This window comes from Ceratotherium simum, chromosome 33, assembly GCF_057802395.1.
Source record: "Ceratotherium simum simum isolate JZ-2026a chromosome 33, ASM5780239v1, whole genome shotgun sequence".
NCBI lineage: Eukaryota > Metazoa > Chordata > Mammalia > Perissodactyla > Rhinocerotidae > Ceratotherium > Ceratotherium simum.
Window position 1 is genome coordinate 32,600,861 of NC_141932.1, and position 18,955 is coordinate 32,619,815.

General features: G+C 35.8%; 1 long non-coding RNA gene across 1 annotated transcript in view; it reads right to left on the bottom strand.

Annotated features, from left to right (window-relative positions):
* Nucleotides 1-11,088: 11,088 nt before the first annotated feature.
* Nucleotides 11,089-18,955, bottom strand: part of LOC147912931 (uncharacterized) — a 29,595-nt gene continuing 21,728 nt past the window's right edge. Inside the window, exons 3-4 of the long non-coding RNA XR_015549535.1 lie at nt 12,741-12,824; nt 11,089-11,166 (exon numbers count right to left, since the gene is read on the bottom strand). This is a non-coding gene — a long non-coding RNA (uncharacterized LOC147912931). The remainder of the gene's footprint in view (nt 11,167-12,740; nt 12,825-18,955) is intronic.

Sequence of the window (18,955 nt, forward strand, 5' to 3'; positions counted from 1 at the left end):
AGGGAATCCACACAGAAAAACTACTGAATTTCAGAAAGGAAAGGAAAGAAAGGAAAACCTGCTCTTACAGGGCCCACACACAGATTCATCCTGCAAAAACCAACATAAAAACACCAGAAAGAAAAATGCATATTCCTTCGGTAAAAGAGACTTTCTTACTAAGCTTGGAGTGCATCTGGAGAAGCAGGAGGTGGCTGGGCACCCCCACCCCATGGACTGAGACACTGGCAGCAGCCATTATTGTGACCAAGTTCAGTCGTGCTGACACAGACACTGGCAACTGCTATTGGATTTTTTCCTCTAGCCTATTAGTGCAGGAGTCTGCCTTGCCCACTAGAGCACTCAAGGCAATCAAGCACAGCCAGGGCAAGCAGCCCACCTCTGGACTGGCCCTGCCCACCAATGAGCCCACAGTGAACTTGTGGGCCCATGTAGCCAGGGTTTGTGGGACCTCTGAAGCAGGGCGAGTGGATCGACAACAATGGGGCCTGAAATGCAGGCCTGCACTGGCAAAGCACGTGAGACCATGAGGAGTGGGGTGTGTTGGCACAGCAGACTTGTAGTGCTGGCCATCTCAAAGAATCACACAGAGGATCTGTTCCCCCTTGCAGTGCCTGAAACAATTGTGCACTGCTCTGCCTAGGGCTGGCCCCACACATCTGTGCTCCTGAGAGAGCCAACATAAGCCCCACACTGCAGGGAGCTGCACCAAAGGCCTGCAGCAACTGTGAGCCCAGCAACCAGCACACTGGGGCCTGACTTGCTTAGCAGCAAAAAACCAATAGCTGTGTGCCATTAGACCCCTCCGCCAGTTGTGCTGGGGCTTGCCTCCCCCAAAAAAATGACCGTAACAGGTACGCATGGCTGAATCTTATAACCAACTGGTCTGGGGGCCAGCATCGCCTGGCCAGCATTGCCTGCAGCAAAGGCAACCCCACCACAACAGAAGGGCACACATAGCCCACACACGGGACACTCCTAGATCATTGGCACAGGTGACAAGAGGGGAGCACATTGCTGGGCCCCATAAGGCATCTCTGATATAACGTCACATTTCCAAGATTGATAGATATAGCTGATCTACCTAATACATAGATATAAGCACAGACAAATAGGCAAAATGAAGAAACAAACGAATATGTTCCAAATAAGGGAACAGAGCAAATCCTCAGAAAAAGAACTAAACGAAACAGAGATAAACAATCTACCCAATAAAGAGTACAAACTAATAGTCATAAGGATGCTCTCTGATCTTGGGAGAAGAATAGATGAACACAGTGAGAACTTCAACAAAGAATTTGAAAATATAAAAAAAGAACCAGTCAGAACTGAAGAATACAATATGAAATGAAAAATTCACTAGGGAGAATCAGTAGCAGAGTAGATGATGGCAATCTAGATGAGAGTAGAGGAAATCACTCAAACTGAACAGAAAAAGAATTTAAAAGAATGAGGACAGTCTAAGGGACCTCTGGGACAACATCAAGCATACTAACATCCATATTATAGGTGTCCCAGAATGAGAAGACAGACTAAAGGGCAGAGAACATATTCTAAGAAACAACAGCTGAAAACTTACTGAACCTGAGGATGGAAACAGATATACAGACACAAAAACAAGGAAGCACCAAACAAGATGAACCCCAACAGGCCCACACCAAGGCACCTCATAATTAAAATGTCAAGAATTAAAGATAAAGAGAGAATCCTAAAAGCTGCAAGAGAGAAGTAGCGTTACATACAAAGGAATCCCCATAAGGCTATCAGCTAAATTCTCAGCTAGCTAGAAGCTTACAGGCTAGAAGAGAGTGGAATGATATATTGAAAGGGCTGAAAGGAAAAAATTTACAGTCAAGAATTGTCTACCCATCAAGGTTACAATTCAGAATGGAAGGAAAGATAAAGAGTTTTCCAGAAAAGCAAACACTACAGGAGCTTATCACCAATAAACTGGCCTTAAAAGAAATGTTAAAGGATTTATTTAAATGGAAAAGAAAAGACCACAAATAGGAAAAAGAAAAATATCAAAGACAAAATGTCACTGGTAAAGGCAAATATGCAGTAAAGGTAGTGGATCAACCACTCCTAAAGCTAGTTTGAAGGTCAAAAGATTAAAGTATTAAAAATGTCCATTTCATGATAAGAGGTTAAAAACACACAAAAAAGAGGTAAAATATGATATCAAAAACATAAAATGTGGGGGAGTATAAAAGCGTAGGGCTTTTAGTAAGAGGTCAAACTTAAGAGACCATTAACTTAATATACATTGCTATTTACATAGCTTATTATATATGAACCTCATGGTAATCACAAACCAAAAATCTACAATAAATACACAAAATATGAAGAGAAAGGAACCCAAACATAATACAAAATAAATCCATCAAATCACAAGTGATGAGAACAACAGAAGAAGAAAGGGACAGAGAACAACTACCAGAAAAATAGTAAAAAAATATCCAGAAAAATAGTAAAAAAATGACAACAAGTACACACTTATTAATAGCTACTTTAAATGTCAATAGACTAAACGTTCCAATTAAAAGACATAAGATGGTTGAATGGTTAAAAAAACAAGACATATACATATGTTTCATACAAGAGACACACTTCATACCTAAAGACACTCACAAGCTCCAAGTAAAGAGATGGAAAGGAATACTCCATGCCAAGGGAAATGAAAAGAAAGCTGGGATGGTAATACTTAACATTGGACAAAATAGACTTTAAAACAAAAACTGTAACAAGAGACAAAGAAGGCACTACATAAGGATCAAGGGAACAATCCAACAAGAAGATATTACACTTGTAAATATCTATGCACCCAATACAGGAGCACCTATACACATAAAGTAATAATTAACAGACATAAAGGGAGAAGTGGACAGTAACAAAATAATAGTAGAGGACTTTAACTCTCCACTTAGATTTATGGATAGATCATCCAAATAGAAGATCAATAAGTAAACATTGGCCTTAAGTTACACATTAGATCAAAAGGACTTGGAAGATATATACAGAACATTCCAGACAAAAACTTCATAATACACACTCTTTTCAAATGCACACAAACATTCTCCAGGATAGATCACATATCACGCCAGAAAACAAGTCTCAATACATTTAAGAAGATTGAAATAGTATCGACCATCTTTTCTGACCACGACGGTCTAAGACTAGAAATCAATGACAAAAAGAAACCTGGAAAAGCCACAAATATGTGGAGATTAAACAAAATGCTACTGAAAAACTATTGAGTCAATGAAGAAATCAAAAGAGAAATCAAAAAATACCTGGAGACAAATGAAAATGAAAATATGACATACCAAAATTTATGTGATACAGCAAAACTGGTACTAAGTGCAAGTTTATAGCAATACAGTCCTATCTCAATGAACAAGAAACATCTCAAACAATCTAACAAAACATCTAACAGAACTAGAAAAAGAGGAATAAGAAAAGCCGAAAATTAGTAGAAGGAAAGGAATAATTAAAATCAGAGATGAAATAGATACTAAAAATCAATAGAAAAAAATCAAGGGAACTAAAAGCTGATTCTTTGAAAAAAATAAACCATATCAACAAACCTTTAGGTATACTCACCAAGAAAAAAGAGAGAAGCCTCAAATAAGTAAAATCAGAAATGAAAGAGGAGAAATTGCAATGGACATCACAGAAATACTAAGGATTAAAAGAGAATACTATGAAAAGCTATATGCCAACAAATTGGATAATCTAGAAGAAATGGAAAAATTCTTAAAATCATACAACGTTACAAAATTGAATCAAGAAGAAATAGAAAATCTGAATAGGCTGATGTCTAGTAAGGAGATCAAAACACTAATTAAAAACGTCCAAAAAGTAAAAGTCCGGGACCAGTGGGCTTCCTTGGTGAATTCTACCAAATGTTCAAAGAAGATTTAATACTTATGCTTCTCAAACTCTTCCAAAGAATAGAAGAGAAGGAGATGCTTCCTAACTCATTCTCCAAGGCCAACATTACCCTGATACCAAAACTGTAGAAAGACAACACACAAAAAGAAAATTATAGGCCAATATCATGATGAGCATAGATGTAAAAATCCTCAACAAAATACTAGCAAATCAAATACATCAACACATTATAAAGATCATACACCATGATCAAGTGGGATTTATTCCAGGGATGTAAGGATGGTTCAACATCTGCAAATCAATCAACATGATACACTTCAACAACAAAATGAAGAATAAAGTCACATGATCATCTCAATAGATGAAGTGAAAGAATTCAACAATATACAGCATGCATTTATGCTAAAAACTCTGAATAAAATGGGTATAAAAGAAAGTACCTCAACATAATAAAGGACATACATGACAAACCCACAGCTAATATCATACTCAATGGTGAAAGACTGAAAACTATCCCTTTAAGAACAGGAACAAGACAAGGATGCCCACTTTTGCCAATCTCATTTCACATAGTATTGGAAGTCCTAGCCAGAGCAATCAGGCAAGAAAAAAATAAAAGGTATCCAAATTGGAAAGGAAGAAGTAAAACTGCCATTCATAGTAGATGACATGATTTTATATATGCAAAACTATAAGGAATCCACCAAAAATCTACTAGAAATAGTAAACACAGTAAAGTTGTGGGGTACAAAATCAGCAAACAAAAATCAGTTGCGTTTCTATACACTAACAATGAAATAACAGAAAGAGAAATTAAGAATACAATTCCATTTTCAATCACAACAGAAAGAAAATACCTAGCATTAAATTTAACCAAACAGGTGAAAGACCTGTACACTGAAAACTATAAGATATTGCTGAGAGAAGTCACAGACGACATAAAGAAATGGAAAGATATTCCATGCTCATAGACTGGAAGAATTAACATAGTTAAAGTGTCTATACTTCGTAAAGCAATCTACAGATTCCGTGCAATCTCTATTCAAAGTCCCAAAGACATTTTTCACAGAAATAGGAGAAGAATCCTAAAATATATATAGAACAAAAAAAAGATCCTGAGTAACAAAGCAACATTGAGAAAAAGGAACAAAGCTGGAGGGATCACTCTCCCTGATTTCAAAATACACCACAAGCCTATAGTAATCAAAACAGCATGGTAGTGGCAGCAAGACAGACACGCAGATCAATGGAACAGAATTGAGAGCACAGAAATAAACCCACACATTGAAGTACAGCTGATTTTTGACAAGGGAAATAACATGCAATGGAGAAAATATCTTCAATAAATGATGTTGGGAAAAGTGGATAGTTATTTGCAAAAGAATGAAAGTAGACCATTATCTTACATCATACACAAACATTAACTCAAAATGGATTAAAGACTTGAATGTAAGACCTGAAACCATAAAGCTCCCAGAAGAAAACCCAGGCAGTGCACTCTTCAACATTAGTCTTAGCAGTATCTTTTTGAATACAATGGCTCATCAGGCAAGGGAAAAAAAAGAAAAAATAACCAAATGGGACAATGTCGAACTAAAAACCTTTTTCACAGCAAAGGAAACCATCAACAAAACAAAAAGGCAACCTAAAAATTGGGAGAAGACATTTGCAAACCATATATCTGATAAGGGGTTAATATCCAAAATATATAAAGAATTCCTACAACTCAACAAAAAAACACAAAGAACCCAATTAAAAAATGGGCAAAGGATCTGAACAGATAGTTTTTCAGAGAATATATACAGATGGCCATCAGGCACATGAAAAGATGTTCAACATCACTAATTATTAGGGAAATGCAAATCAAAACTATTGTAAGATATCACTCATGCCCATCAGAATGACTATAATTAACAAGAAAGTAATAGCAAGTGTTGGAGAGGATGTGGAGAAAAGAAAACCCTCCTATACTGCTGGTGAGAGTGTATATTAGTGCAGCCATTATGGAAAACAGTAAGGAGATTTCTCAAAAATTAAGAATAGAACTACCATATGATCCAACTATTCTACTTCTGAGTATTTATAGAAAGAATATGAAGACACCAATTCAAAAAGATATTTGCACCTCTACGTTCATTGCAGCATTATTCACAACAGCCAAGACTTGTAAACAACCTAAATGCTCATCAATGGATGAATTAATAAAGAAAATGTGGTATATATGCACAATGGAATACTACTCAAGCCATACAAATGATGAAATCTTGCCATTTCCAACAACACGGATAGACCTTGAGGTTATTAAGCTAAGTGTAATAAGTCAGATGGAGAAAGTCAAATACTGCATGATTTCACTCATATATGGAAGATGACAACACACAAAAACATAGATACAGAGATTAGATTAGTGGTTACCAGATGGGAAGGCAGGAGGAGGAAAGAGGAAAGGAGTAAAAAGACACATGTGTACGGTGATAGATCATAATTAGTCTTTGGGTGGTGAACATGATGTAGTGTACACAGAAATTGAAATATTATGATGTACATCTGGAATTTATATAATGTTATAAGCCAATGTTACCTCAATAAAAATAAATTAAAAATATAATATAGAAGTAACTATAAACACAACTTGCTTGCTTGGTTGAAAACTGTGTTGTATCAGTGAAAGGATGTGAGATTCATTGTTACGCATGTAGAGAAGTGTTTAAGAACACTTATAATAAAGATGTTTCTACAAATGCTACTGAGAAAGTTTTTGAGATTGAGCAAGTTTTATATCAGAGAATGTACGTGAGATTTAGTCTGTAATGTACATAGGGAAATGATTATAAACACTAGTAAAAACGATGCTTGTGTTGGGGCTGGTCCTGTGGCACAGCAATTAAGTGCACGCACTCTCCTTTGGCGGCCCGGGGTTCACATGTTCGGATCCCGGGGGCACACCAATGCACCGCTTGCCAAGCCATGCTGTGGCGGCATCCCATATAAAGTAGAGGAAGATGGGCACGGATGTTAGCCCAGGGCCAAACTTCCTCAGGAAAAAAAAAAAAGAGGAGGATTGGCATCGGATGTTAGCTCAGGGCTGATCTTCCTCACACACACACACACACACACAAAGATGTTTGTAGGCATTCCACTTGATTACTACATTGAGAACAGTGCTGTGTCAGTAAATGAAAGTAAAGGACATTCTGTGATGTATGTACAGAAGTGTTTAAAAACACGTGTAAAATGATGTTTGTAAAAATGTTACTTGCTTCCTATGTGAGAACAATGTTATAACAGTGAATGGATGTGAGCTATATTCTGTAATGCATGTAGACATATGTATAAGAACACTTTTAAAAAGATGTTTGTAAGTGAATGGAGGCAACAATTATTCTATAATGTATGTAGAGAAATGCCCAAGAAAAATTATAATGAAAATGTTTTTAGAAATGCTATTGGCTTGCTACATCAGGAACAATGTTATATAAAAGAACGAATGTAAGGGATATTCTGTAATGCATATAGAGAAACAGTTAAGAACACTATTAAAAAACATGGTTTTTACATAAAAACTATGTAAGAAGACTGCTTGCTTTGTTGAGTACAGTGTTACATCAGTGAGTGAAAGGGAGGGACATTCTGTAATGTTTGTAGAAAATTGCTTAAGATATTTATATGAATGCTACTTGTTTACCACGTTGAGAACAACATTTATATCAGAGAGTAGAAGTGACTACTCTTCTGCAGTGCATGTACAGACATGTTTAGGAACACTTGTAATAGAAATGTTTCTGAGATGTTAATTGCATTGTATGTTGAGAACAGTGTTGTACCAGAACAGGAGTGTTACACACTTTTTAATGCATGTAGGAAAGTATTTAACAATGCCTGTGAGAAAGAAGTGTAGGTAGAGGTGTGCTTAAATATACATGTAGTGAAGATATTTCTAAGAGTGTTATTTGCTTATCATGTTGAGAATAGTATTATTTCAGTGAATAGATGTATTGACCAGACTATATTGCATGTAGAGAATTAACAAAATCTTCATACATGTATGAAGATATTCTAAGAGGGCTATTGTTTGCCACACTGAAATATGAGTTATATTGCTTAATGGATGTGTTGAGTACATTGTAATGCATGGAGAGAAGTTTTAAAGAGACATACATAAAAGAGCTTTCCAATGGTGTTACTTGCACCCAATGTTGAGAACAGTGTTATTTTAGTAAATCAATGCATTACTCATTCAGTAATAATCTAGAAATGTGTTAAAAACACATGTATAAAAGATGTTTTAAGAGAGCCATTTGCTCACCACATTGAGAACAGTGTTATATCTGCAAATGGATGTGATAACAACACTGTAATGAATATAAAGATATGTTTAAACAAACAACTATAAAAGATATTTATAAGAGTGCTATGTGAATGCCAAGTTGAAAGAGCTGTCTTTCCCTGAGTGGATATGTTTACTGTACTTTAGTTCATCTAGGAAATTTTTAAAGATACATGTATAAAAGATATCTGTAAAAGTGCTGCTTGCTACTGTGAAAACTATAAAACATGGTTGAAAGAAATTGAAGAAGACACAAAGAAATGGAAAGATATTCCATGCTCTTGGATTGGAAGAATTAACATAGTTAAAATGTTCATACTTCTTAAAGCAATCTACAGATTCAGTGCAATCCTTATCAAAGTTCCAACAACATTTTTCACAGAAATAGAACAAAATACCCTAAAATTTATGTGGAACAACAAAAAACCCCAAATAGCCACAGGAATCCTGAGAAAAAAGAGCAAAGCTGGAGGCATCACACTCTCTGATTTCAAAATATACTACAAAGCTATAGTAACCAAAACAGCATGGTACTGGCACAAAAACAGACACACAGATCAATGGAGCAGAATCAAGATCCCAGAGATAAACCCATACAGCTATCTATGGACAGCTAATTTTCAACGGAGCCAAGAACATACCATGGAGAAAAGAAAGTCTCTTCAACACATGATGTTGGGAAAACGGGACAGCCACATGTGAAAAAATGAAAATTGACCATTATCTTACACTATACACAAAAATTCACTCAAAATCAACTGTAAAACTGGAAACCATAAAAATTCTATAAGAAAACCTAGGCAGTATGCTCTTTGGCATTGGTCTTAGCAGCATATTTTCAAGTACAATGTCTGATCGAGCAAGGGAAACAATAGAAAAAGTAAACAAAGGGGACTACATCAAACTAAAAACTTCTGCACAGCAAAGGAAACCATCAACAAAACAAAAAGGCAGCCTAACAATTGGGAGAAGATATAAACAACAACAAACAAATACATAGAGATTGATACTGGATTAGTGGTTACCAGAGGGGAAGGGGGGAGGAAGAAGGGTGAAAAGGGTGATTAGGCACATGTGTGTGGTGATGGATGGTAATTAGTCTTTGGGTGGTTAACATGATGTAATCTACACAGAAATCAAAGTATAATGATGTACACCTGAAATTTATATCATGTTATAAACCAATGTTACCACAATAAAATATTAATAAATAAAATTTATAGAGGTATAAAAATACTTAAAATAAAGATAATAATCTTAAAATAGTAAAAAAATATAAAAAATAAAAAAAAACCACCAAGTGGTAATTCTGGAGCTGGAGAATACATTGAATAAAATGAAAAATGCAATAGAGAGAACCAATATCAGACTTGAATAAGCATAAGAATCTGTGAACTCAAAGAGTAGTCACTTGTAATTGTGCAGTCAGAGGAGAGAATAATAATCATGAAAAAGACTGAAGAAATGTATGTCAGTTAAAGCCCACTATCAAGCAAGATAATATTTGTGTTATGGAAATCCCAGGAGAAGAGAGAGAAAGGAATAGAAAGTATACTTAAAGGAACAATGATGAAAACATTGGAAAGCTGGGAAGAGGTGTGGGCATCTAGGTACATAAAGCTCATAGCTGCCCCGTACAGGTTCAGCCTGAAGTGAACCTTACTAAGAACATTATGAAACTCTCAAAAATCAAAGACAAAAAGAGAATTGTGAAAGCTTTAAGAGAAAAGAAACTTTTTTCATATAAATGACTGCCCATAAGTCTATCACAGATTTCTTGGCAGAAATCTTGCTGAGCAGGAGAGAGTGGGATGATATATTCAAAGTGCTTAAAGAAAAATAGAGCCAATCAAGAATACTGTACTCAGCGAAGCAAGCCTTCAAAAACAAAAGAATTTAAAGACTTTCCCATATACACAAAAGCTGTGGAAGTTCATCACTGCTAGACCTGCATTTAAAGGAATGCTGAGGGAGTTTATCAAGCTGAAATAAAAGGGTACTAATTGGCAATATGAAAATAAATGAAAGTATAAAACATACTGGCAAAAGTTAGTATATAGTCAAATTCAGGATGCTCTAACACTATAATCATGGTGTGTAAATCACTGAAAGCTAGTATAAAATTTCAAAAATAAAGGTATAAAAATAACTATAGCTGCAATAATTTTAATGGATACAATACATAAAGATGTATATTGTGACATCAAAATAAAATATGTGTGGAGAAAGTAAAAAGGTAGTGCTTTTTATGAAATCAAATTGAAGATGTTAATAGCTTAAAATGGCAGTTATAACTAAGATATTTTATGTAAAACTCATAGTAATCACAAATCAAAAAGCTATAGTAAATACACAAGAGATAAATAGAGAGCAATCAAAAACATACCACTGCAGAAACATCAAATCACAAAGGAAGATGGAAAGATAGAAAGACAGGAACAAAGAAACTACAAAACAGCAAGAAAATAACAAAATGGCAATAAAATTTGGTTTCCATTTCCATGCAAAAGAGAGCAACCTATTTCCCAGGTTGAGAATACTGTGATTTCAGTGAATGGATTTGATTAACACACTACAATGACTATAAAAAACCTGAATAAAGAGACACACATGTAAAAGACGTTTCTTAGAGAGCTACTCCTTGCAAATGTGAAAACCCTGTTATTTCAGTGAGTGGATAGAGATCACTACACTGTAATACACGTAAAGAATGGTTAAACACAAATCTGCAAAAGGTGATTCTAAGCGCCACTTGCTTTCAAATTGGATAACAGTCTTATTTTAGTGAATGTATGTAATCATCATAGTGCAAAACATGTAAAAGAATGTTTAAACACAAATGTATACAAAGATGATTGAAAGTGAGCTACTTACATGCAAAGTGAAGAACTATGTTATTTCAGTAAATGGACGTGATCACCATGCTGTAATGCCTGTAAAACAGTCTTTAAAAACACATGAATAAAAGACGCTTCTAAGAGAATCACTTGCATCTCAAGTTGCAAACAGTCTTATTTCAGTGAATAGATGTGATCAGCACAATGAAAAAATGTAAAACCGCATTTAATAACAAATGTATAAAGATATTTCTAAAATTTATAAATAAATTATTTTTTAAATGGGTGTGATTAATACCCATTAATGCATGCAAACACTTTTAGAGACACATGGTTATAAGAGAGCTGCTTACTTCTCAAGTTCAGAGCAGTGTTATTTCAGCGCGTGGTTGTGATTACTGCACTCTAGCACATGCAGAAAGTGTTACTCATGAATAAGCATGTTCTAAGCAGCCACTTCCTTCTGAACTTGAACAGTGTTATTTTAGTGAACGGATGTAATCAAAACACTGTAATGTATGTAAAACAGTATTTAAAGACAAATGTGTAAAAATATTTCTGTGAGAGCTACTTGCTTCAAAGCATAAACAATGTTATGTCAGTGAATGGATGTGATCACCAAACTACAGTGCATGTAAAATGTTTCTAAACACAGACATATAAAACATTTAAAACACAGATTCTAAGAATGCTACTTGCAGAGTTAAAAACAACGTTATTTCAGTGAGTAGATGATATCTCAGCATAGTAATGCATGTAAAATGGGGTGTAAACACACACGGATAAAAGACGTTTCTAAGAGAGCTTCTTTAATGAATGTAAGAACAGAGTTATTTCAGTTTATGGATGTGATCAGCATACTGCAATGTATGTAAAACTCTGTAAATGCACATGTTAAAAAGCGTTGCTAAGAGAGTTATTGCTTCCCATGTTGACCACAGTGTATTTCAGGGAATGGATATGATTACCACACTATAATGAATGTGAAACAGTTTATGAACATACATATATTAAAGACATTGCTCTGAGAGCTATCAGCTTTTCAAGTGGAGTACAGTGTTATATCAGTGAATGGAAGTGATCACCACGCAGTAATCTATGCAAAACAGCATTAAAGACATTTGTAAAAAAGTTGATTCTATGAGTGATAATTGCAGGCAGAGTTTATTTCAGTAATGGATGGAATCGTCATAGGGTGAAACTGTTTAAACACGTACATATAATAGCTGTGTCTAAGAGTGCTGCTTGTGTGGGATGGTGAGAACAGAGTTATGTCACTTAAAGGATGTGATCACCAGACTGTAAGTCTTGTAAAACAGTGGTTAAAGGCAAATATATAAAGGATGTTTCTAAGAGAGCTACTAACTTCCCAAGTTGGAAAGAGTACTATTTCAGTGAATGGATATAATAAACACAGTTTAATGCATGTAAAACAGTATTTAAACAGAAATGTTAAAAAGATGTTTCTAAAAGTTCTTAAACACAGAGGTAAGAGCAGTGTTATTTCAATGAATGGATGTTATTACCAGGCCCTAATGGATGTAAAAAAAAGTGTTTAAAAACACATGTAATAGAAAATGTTTCTAAGAGAGTTAGTTGTGACTCAAGTTGAAAACAATGTTACTTCAATGAATAATGTAATCCCTACAGTGAAATTCAGGTGAAACAAAGCTTAAACCTACATGCATTAAAGGTGATTGTAGGTGATTTGCCTGCACACTGGACTCAGAACAGCAGCATTTCAGAGGATGGATGTGATCGCCATGCTGTAATAAATGGAAAACTATTTAAAGACACATATATATACACATAAATGTTTTTTAGAGTTACATTCTTCCCAAATTGAATCTAGTGTTATTTCAGGTAATAGATATAATGACCAAAATGTAATGCACATAAACAGTGTTTACACACACAGGTACAAAAGATTATTCTAAGTGAGATATTTGCATGTAGAGTTAATTACTGTTACTTCTGTGAATGGAAGTTACATTGCAATGTAATGCATGTAAAACTGTGTTTATAGACAATACAAAGTAATTTTCTAAAAGATATAGTTGTTTCTCAAGTTGAGAAAAGTTTTATTTCAGCTAATAATTGTGATGGCCAAATTCTAATGTATGTGTACAGTGTACGGTATACACATGCATAAAAAAGTGTTTCTGAGACTTACCCATTCCCAAAGCTGAGCACAGTATTATTCCAGTGAATGTATGTTATCACCACAGTGTTTCACAGGGAAAACAGTGTTTAAAGACACATGTGTACAAGATGTTACTAAGAGAGCTATGCACTTACAATGTTGAAAAGAGTGTTATTTCAGTGAATGTATGTGTTTATCATCCTATAATGCACATGAAACAGCATTTGAGGAACATGTATTAAAAATATTTCTTACAGAGCCACTTGCTTCCCAAGTTTACTAGAGTATTATTTCAAATAGATGTGATCTCCACACATTAATGCATGCAAAATAGTATTTAAAGACAAATAGAACAGACATAAATCAGAGAATTGTTTGCTTGTGAGAGAGCAGTGTTATTTCAGTGAATGGATATGATCACCACACTATATGCATATCAACCATGATTAAGGACATGTGTATAAAGATGATTCTAAGATTGCTACCTGTTTGCAAGATAGTTTTCAGCCAAGTGGTCATACTCCATATTGTGGAGCTCATCATATGGCACTTCCCAAACAGAGAAGCAAGTCAGCAGCCTCACCCAACTGCTAAGTATTAGCCACTAGTTCTGTCTGGCCAGAGACACTCAGTAACCATGTAATACATCTTATGGCCCACCCAGGCAGAGAAGCAAGTTAGCAAGCCCCACCAAAATGCTGAGCATAGACTTCAGCCCCATCCAACCAGGAAGCCTCGTCTGAGACCTCAGGTGCACTGTCCTACCCAGACAGGGAAGAAACTCAGCAGTCCCACTCAACTGCTGAGAATAACCTCCAGACCTGCACAGTCAGGAAGCCTGACCTGAGACAGCAGAAAGCAGCAGAGTAAATTCTATGGCCCAATGAGACAGGGAGGCAAGTCAGCAGCCCACTCAATTTCTCACCATAGCTTCCAGTCCACCTGGCCAGGAAGCCTGGTCAGAGATAGAAGGAAGGCAAAGAGCACACCCTATGACCTGCCAGGATAGAGAGGCAAGTTATCATCCCACTCAACTGCTGAGCATGGCCTCCAGCCCTGCCCAACCATGAAGCCTGGTCAGACACTATGGCTAGTCATGAAGCATAGCCTATGGCCTGCCTGGGGAGGAAAGCAAGTCAGCAGCCCTGCCTGAAGGCTGCTGGACATAGCTTTCGGTCCCATCTGTCAAGGAAACCTAGCCGAGACACCTGGGCAGGCACAGAGGCCTCCTACAGCCCCATTCATGCAGAGAGCCAAGCCAGAGCCCTGCCCAACTGTGGGGCATAACCTCCAGCTATGCCAGACCAGCAAGCCTGAGTTGAGATTCTGGGCAGCCTCAGAGGCCAGTCTATGGCCCTGCCTAGCAGTGAAACCCACTCTATGGCCCCTCACAATTGCATAGTCAGTGGCATCACTCTGGTAGGAAACCCAGCTAGTCAACCCCTAATCATGAAATATAGCCTGTGCCCTACCCAGCCAGGGGGCCTGGAAAGTAACCCCACCCATCAGTGGAACACAGCCTTGATCCCCTCAACTGAAGGTACTAGTGGATCTTCCTTAGAAGGACTCCAGATAGGGAACTCACCAGACTGCGGAGTACAGTCTCCAGCCCCACCTAAATACATGGTAAAATTGTAGGCCCCACTCAACCTGGGAACCTGGCCTGTGAACTCACCCAAAAACAGAGAACTGCCAGCCACCTTCCTGATTATGGAGACCAGACTGCAGCCCTGCCTAACTCTGGACGCAGCCTACAGCCCCACCTGATGGTGGAGCATAGCTTGAGGCCCCATCCAATCACAAAGCCCTTCCTGCAACCTTGCCAAAGCATAGAGACAAGCCAGTGGCACCATCGGGTCAGGGAGAACAGATTGAGACCCCGCCTAACCAGGCACAATTTCAGATGCCAGCCTGTAGACCTGCCCAATCACAGGGTTCAACAAGAGGCACTGCCCTGCCCTGAAACACAGCCTATGACTCTACCCAATAAGAGCCCAGCCAGGGTCCCACCTGATCACAGAGCGCAGTTGACAGCCCCACTCACCCAAGGAACCCAGCCAGTGGCAAAACCCAACCTCAGAAAATGGGTAGTAGCCTCACCCAACTAGAAACTCAGACAGTAAGCCTTACCTGCACATGGGCAATACCAGCTGATCCATCCAACACCCCAAACTGAGCTGACTGGTGAAAGCCTTTTCCTGCCTAAGTGAACCTATAAAATATGGAAGAGGAGACTGCTTCCTCAAATGTGCAGATGCCAATGCGAGGATAAAGGAGTCATGAAGAATTGGGTAAATGATACCAACAAAGGAAACTAATAAAGGTGCAATAACTGAGCCTAAAGAAATGGAGATCTATGAATTGCCTGACAAAGAATTCAGAATAATCCTCCTAAGAACTTCAGTAAACTACAAGGACACACAAATGGACACCTAAAATAATTTAGGAGAGCAGTGAATGAATAAAATGAGAAAATCAACAAATAAATAGAAACCATCAAGAAACTGACAGAATTCATAGAGTTGAATAATACAATGATTGAAAAATTTAATACAAAGCTTCATCAACAGACTCAATCAAGCAGAAAAAAATAAATGAACTTGAAGACAAGATAGTCAAAATTATCCAAAGAAGCAAAAATTAAAATTAATGAGAAAGAGTGAAGAAATACTATGGTACTTACAGGAAACCATCAAGTGAAATAATTATGGACTACCATAAGGAGAAGAGAGAAGAAAGGGCCAGAAACTATTTGAAGAAATAATGGCTGAAAATTACCCAAACTTGGGGAAAGAAATCAACATCAAAATATATGAGGCCAAAATGTCCCCAAATAGTTGATCGTGAAAAGGGGTACAACAAACACATTATAATTAAATTGTCAAAGTCAAAGGCAAACAGAGAATTTTTACAACAGCAAGAGAAAAGTAACTCATTACATACAAGGGAGGCCCCATAAAAATGTTTATGGATTTTTCATAAACTCTGAAGGCCAGGAGAGAGTGAGAGGATATATTCACTGCACTGAAAGAAAGAAACTGTCAACCAAGAGTACTATATGTGGCAAAGTTGTCCTTCTGAAATGGAGATATAAAGATTTTCCAAAACAAACAAGAAAAAGCTGAGGGAGTTCATCACAACCAGACCTGCTTTACAAGAAAAGCTGAAAAGAATCCTTCAAGCCAAGGTGAAAAAAGAATTGACAACATAAAAACAAATAAGAATGTGTAAAACTCATATGTGTGTGATATATATATATACACACACATATAGTCAAAATATAGTCATATATAGTGAAAGTCAGTTTCTTTAATATTCTCTAATATTGTAATAGTGGCGCATAAATAACCTTCAACTTTGGTTTAAAAGTTAAAAAACAAATGAATTAAAAATAATTATAACATTATAATAATGTTATTTTATACACAATGTAAAAAAGAAGTAAATTTTAACATCAATAACCTAAAATGTGAGAGGGGAAAAATGAAGCATAGTTTCTGAATTCTATCAAATTAAGTCATTATCAGCTTAAAATGGAATGTTATAAGACATTCTGTGTAAGTGCTACGATAAACACAAAGAAAAAGTCTGTAGTAGATACACAAAACATTAAATAAAGGAATCAAAGCACCACACTGCAATACATTATCAAATCTCAAAAGAAGACAGCAAGAGAAGACAGGAACAAAGCAATTACAAAACAATCAGAAAAAATTTAACAAATTGCAACAGTGAGTACTTACCTATCAGTAATTAGTCCAAACATAAATCGATTAAATTCTCCAATCAAAATACATAGAATATTTGAAGATAAAAAAACAAAAACAAAACAAGATCCATTGATATGCTGACTACAAGAGACTCACTTAAAGACACACATAGGCTCAAAGTGGAGGAATGGAAAAAAGATATTCCAAACGGATGGTAACCAGAAGAGGGGAGGGGTAGCTATACTTAAATCAGAAAAAAGTAGACATTAAGTTAAAAATGGTCACAAGAGATAAAGAAGGCCATTATATAATGATAAAAGGATTACATCTTCAAAGAGATATAGCAATTGCAAATATTTATGCACTCAATGTCAGAGCACATAAACACATAAAGTAAATACTAACAGAACTAAAAAGAAAAATAAAGAGCAATACAATAATAGTAGGGGACTTTAATACCCTACTCTCTATAATGAACAGATCATCCATACAGAAAATTAGTACGGAAACAGCAGATTTGAACAACACTATAGACCAAATAGACCTAAAGATGTATACAGATAAGTAAGTACGAGGAATGTAATGTACAACATGACGACTATAGCTAACACTACTCTACATTATATAGGAAAGTCATTAAGAGAGTAAAACCTAAGAGTTCCCACCACAAGAAAAAAAAATTATTTCTTTATTCTTTCTTTTCTTTTTATTGTATCTATATGAGAAGATAAATGTTAGCTAAATGTATTGTGGTAAACATTTTAAAATATATGTAAATCAAACCATCATGCTGTATGCCTTAAGTGTATACAGTGGTATATGTCAATTATTTCTCAATAAAACTTGGAAAAAAACACTGAATCAAGTTTCTTTATCTACAAAAAAGACATATACATAACACTCAATCCAACAGCAGCACAATATACGTTCTTACGTAGCACAAGTAGAATATTCTCCTGGCTATAGTATGTGTTAGGTCACAAAACAAGTCTCAACAAATTCAAGAGGATAGAAATTAAAGAATCTTTTATGACCACAATGATATGAAACTAGAAATCAATAACGGGATAAAAATTAGAAAATTCATAAATATGTGGAAATAGGAATGTTTATAGCTATAATCACGTATGTTAAGACAAAAGAAAGATATCAAATTTAAAAACTTTACTCCTAAAGGAACTAGAAAAAAAGAAATGAACTAAATCCAAAGATAGCAAAGAAAGGAAGTAATGTCGATTACAACAGAAATAAATGAAATAGAAAACAGGAAAACAATTGAAAAGTTTTATGAAATGATGAGTTGTCTTTTTTCAAAGATAAAACTGACAAAGCCTTAGCTAGCATAACCAAGAAAAAAAGAGACAGGACACAAATAAAATTATAAATGAAAGAGATCACATTACAACTGATACCATAGAAATACAAAGGATCATAAGAGATTACTATAAAAAATTATATACCAGCAAATTGGACAACCTAGAAAAAAATGGATAAATCCCTGAAAACATACAAACTATCAAGACTAACTCATGAAGAATAGAAAATCAGAAAAGATCAATAACAAGTGGGGAGATAGAATCAGAAATCAAAAACCTCCCCAAAAGCCAAGGACCAGACGGTTTCAAAGGTAAATTCTACCAAACATTAAAAAATAAAACTTGATGTCAATCATTCTCAAATTCTTCCAGAAAATCAAAGAGGAAGGAGCACTCCCTAAATCATCTTATAAGCCAGCATTACCCTGATACCAAGTCATGTAAGAACACACACACACAAAAAGAAAACCACAAGCCAATATCACTGAAGAATACAGATACAAATTTTTTCAAAAAATATTTTCAAATCCAATTCAACATCATATTAAAAAGATCATGCACCATAATCACGTGGGATTTTTCCCAGGGATGCAAGGATGGTTTAACATACAAAAATCAATAAAGGTGATATACCACATTAATAGAATGAAGAATAAAAGTCATGTAATCCTCCCAATGGATGCTGAAAAAGGATTTGAAACAATTCAACAACTTTTCTTGGAAAAAGC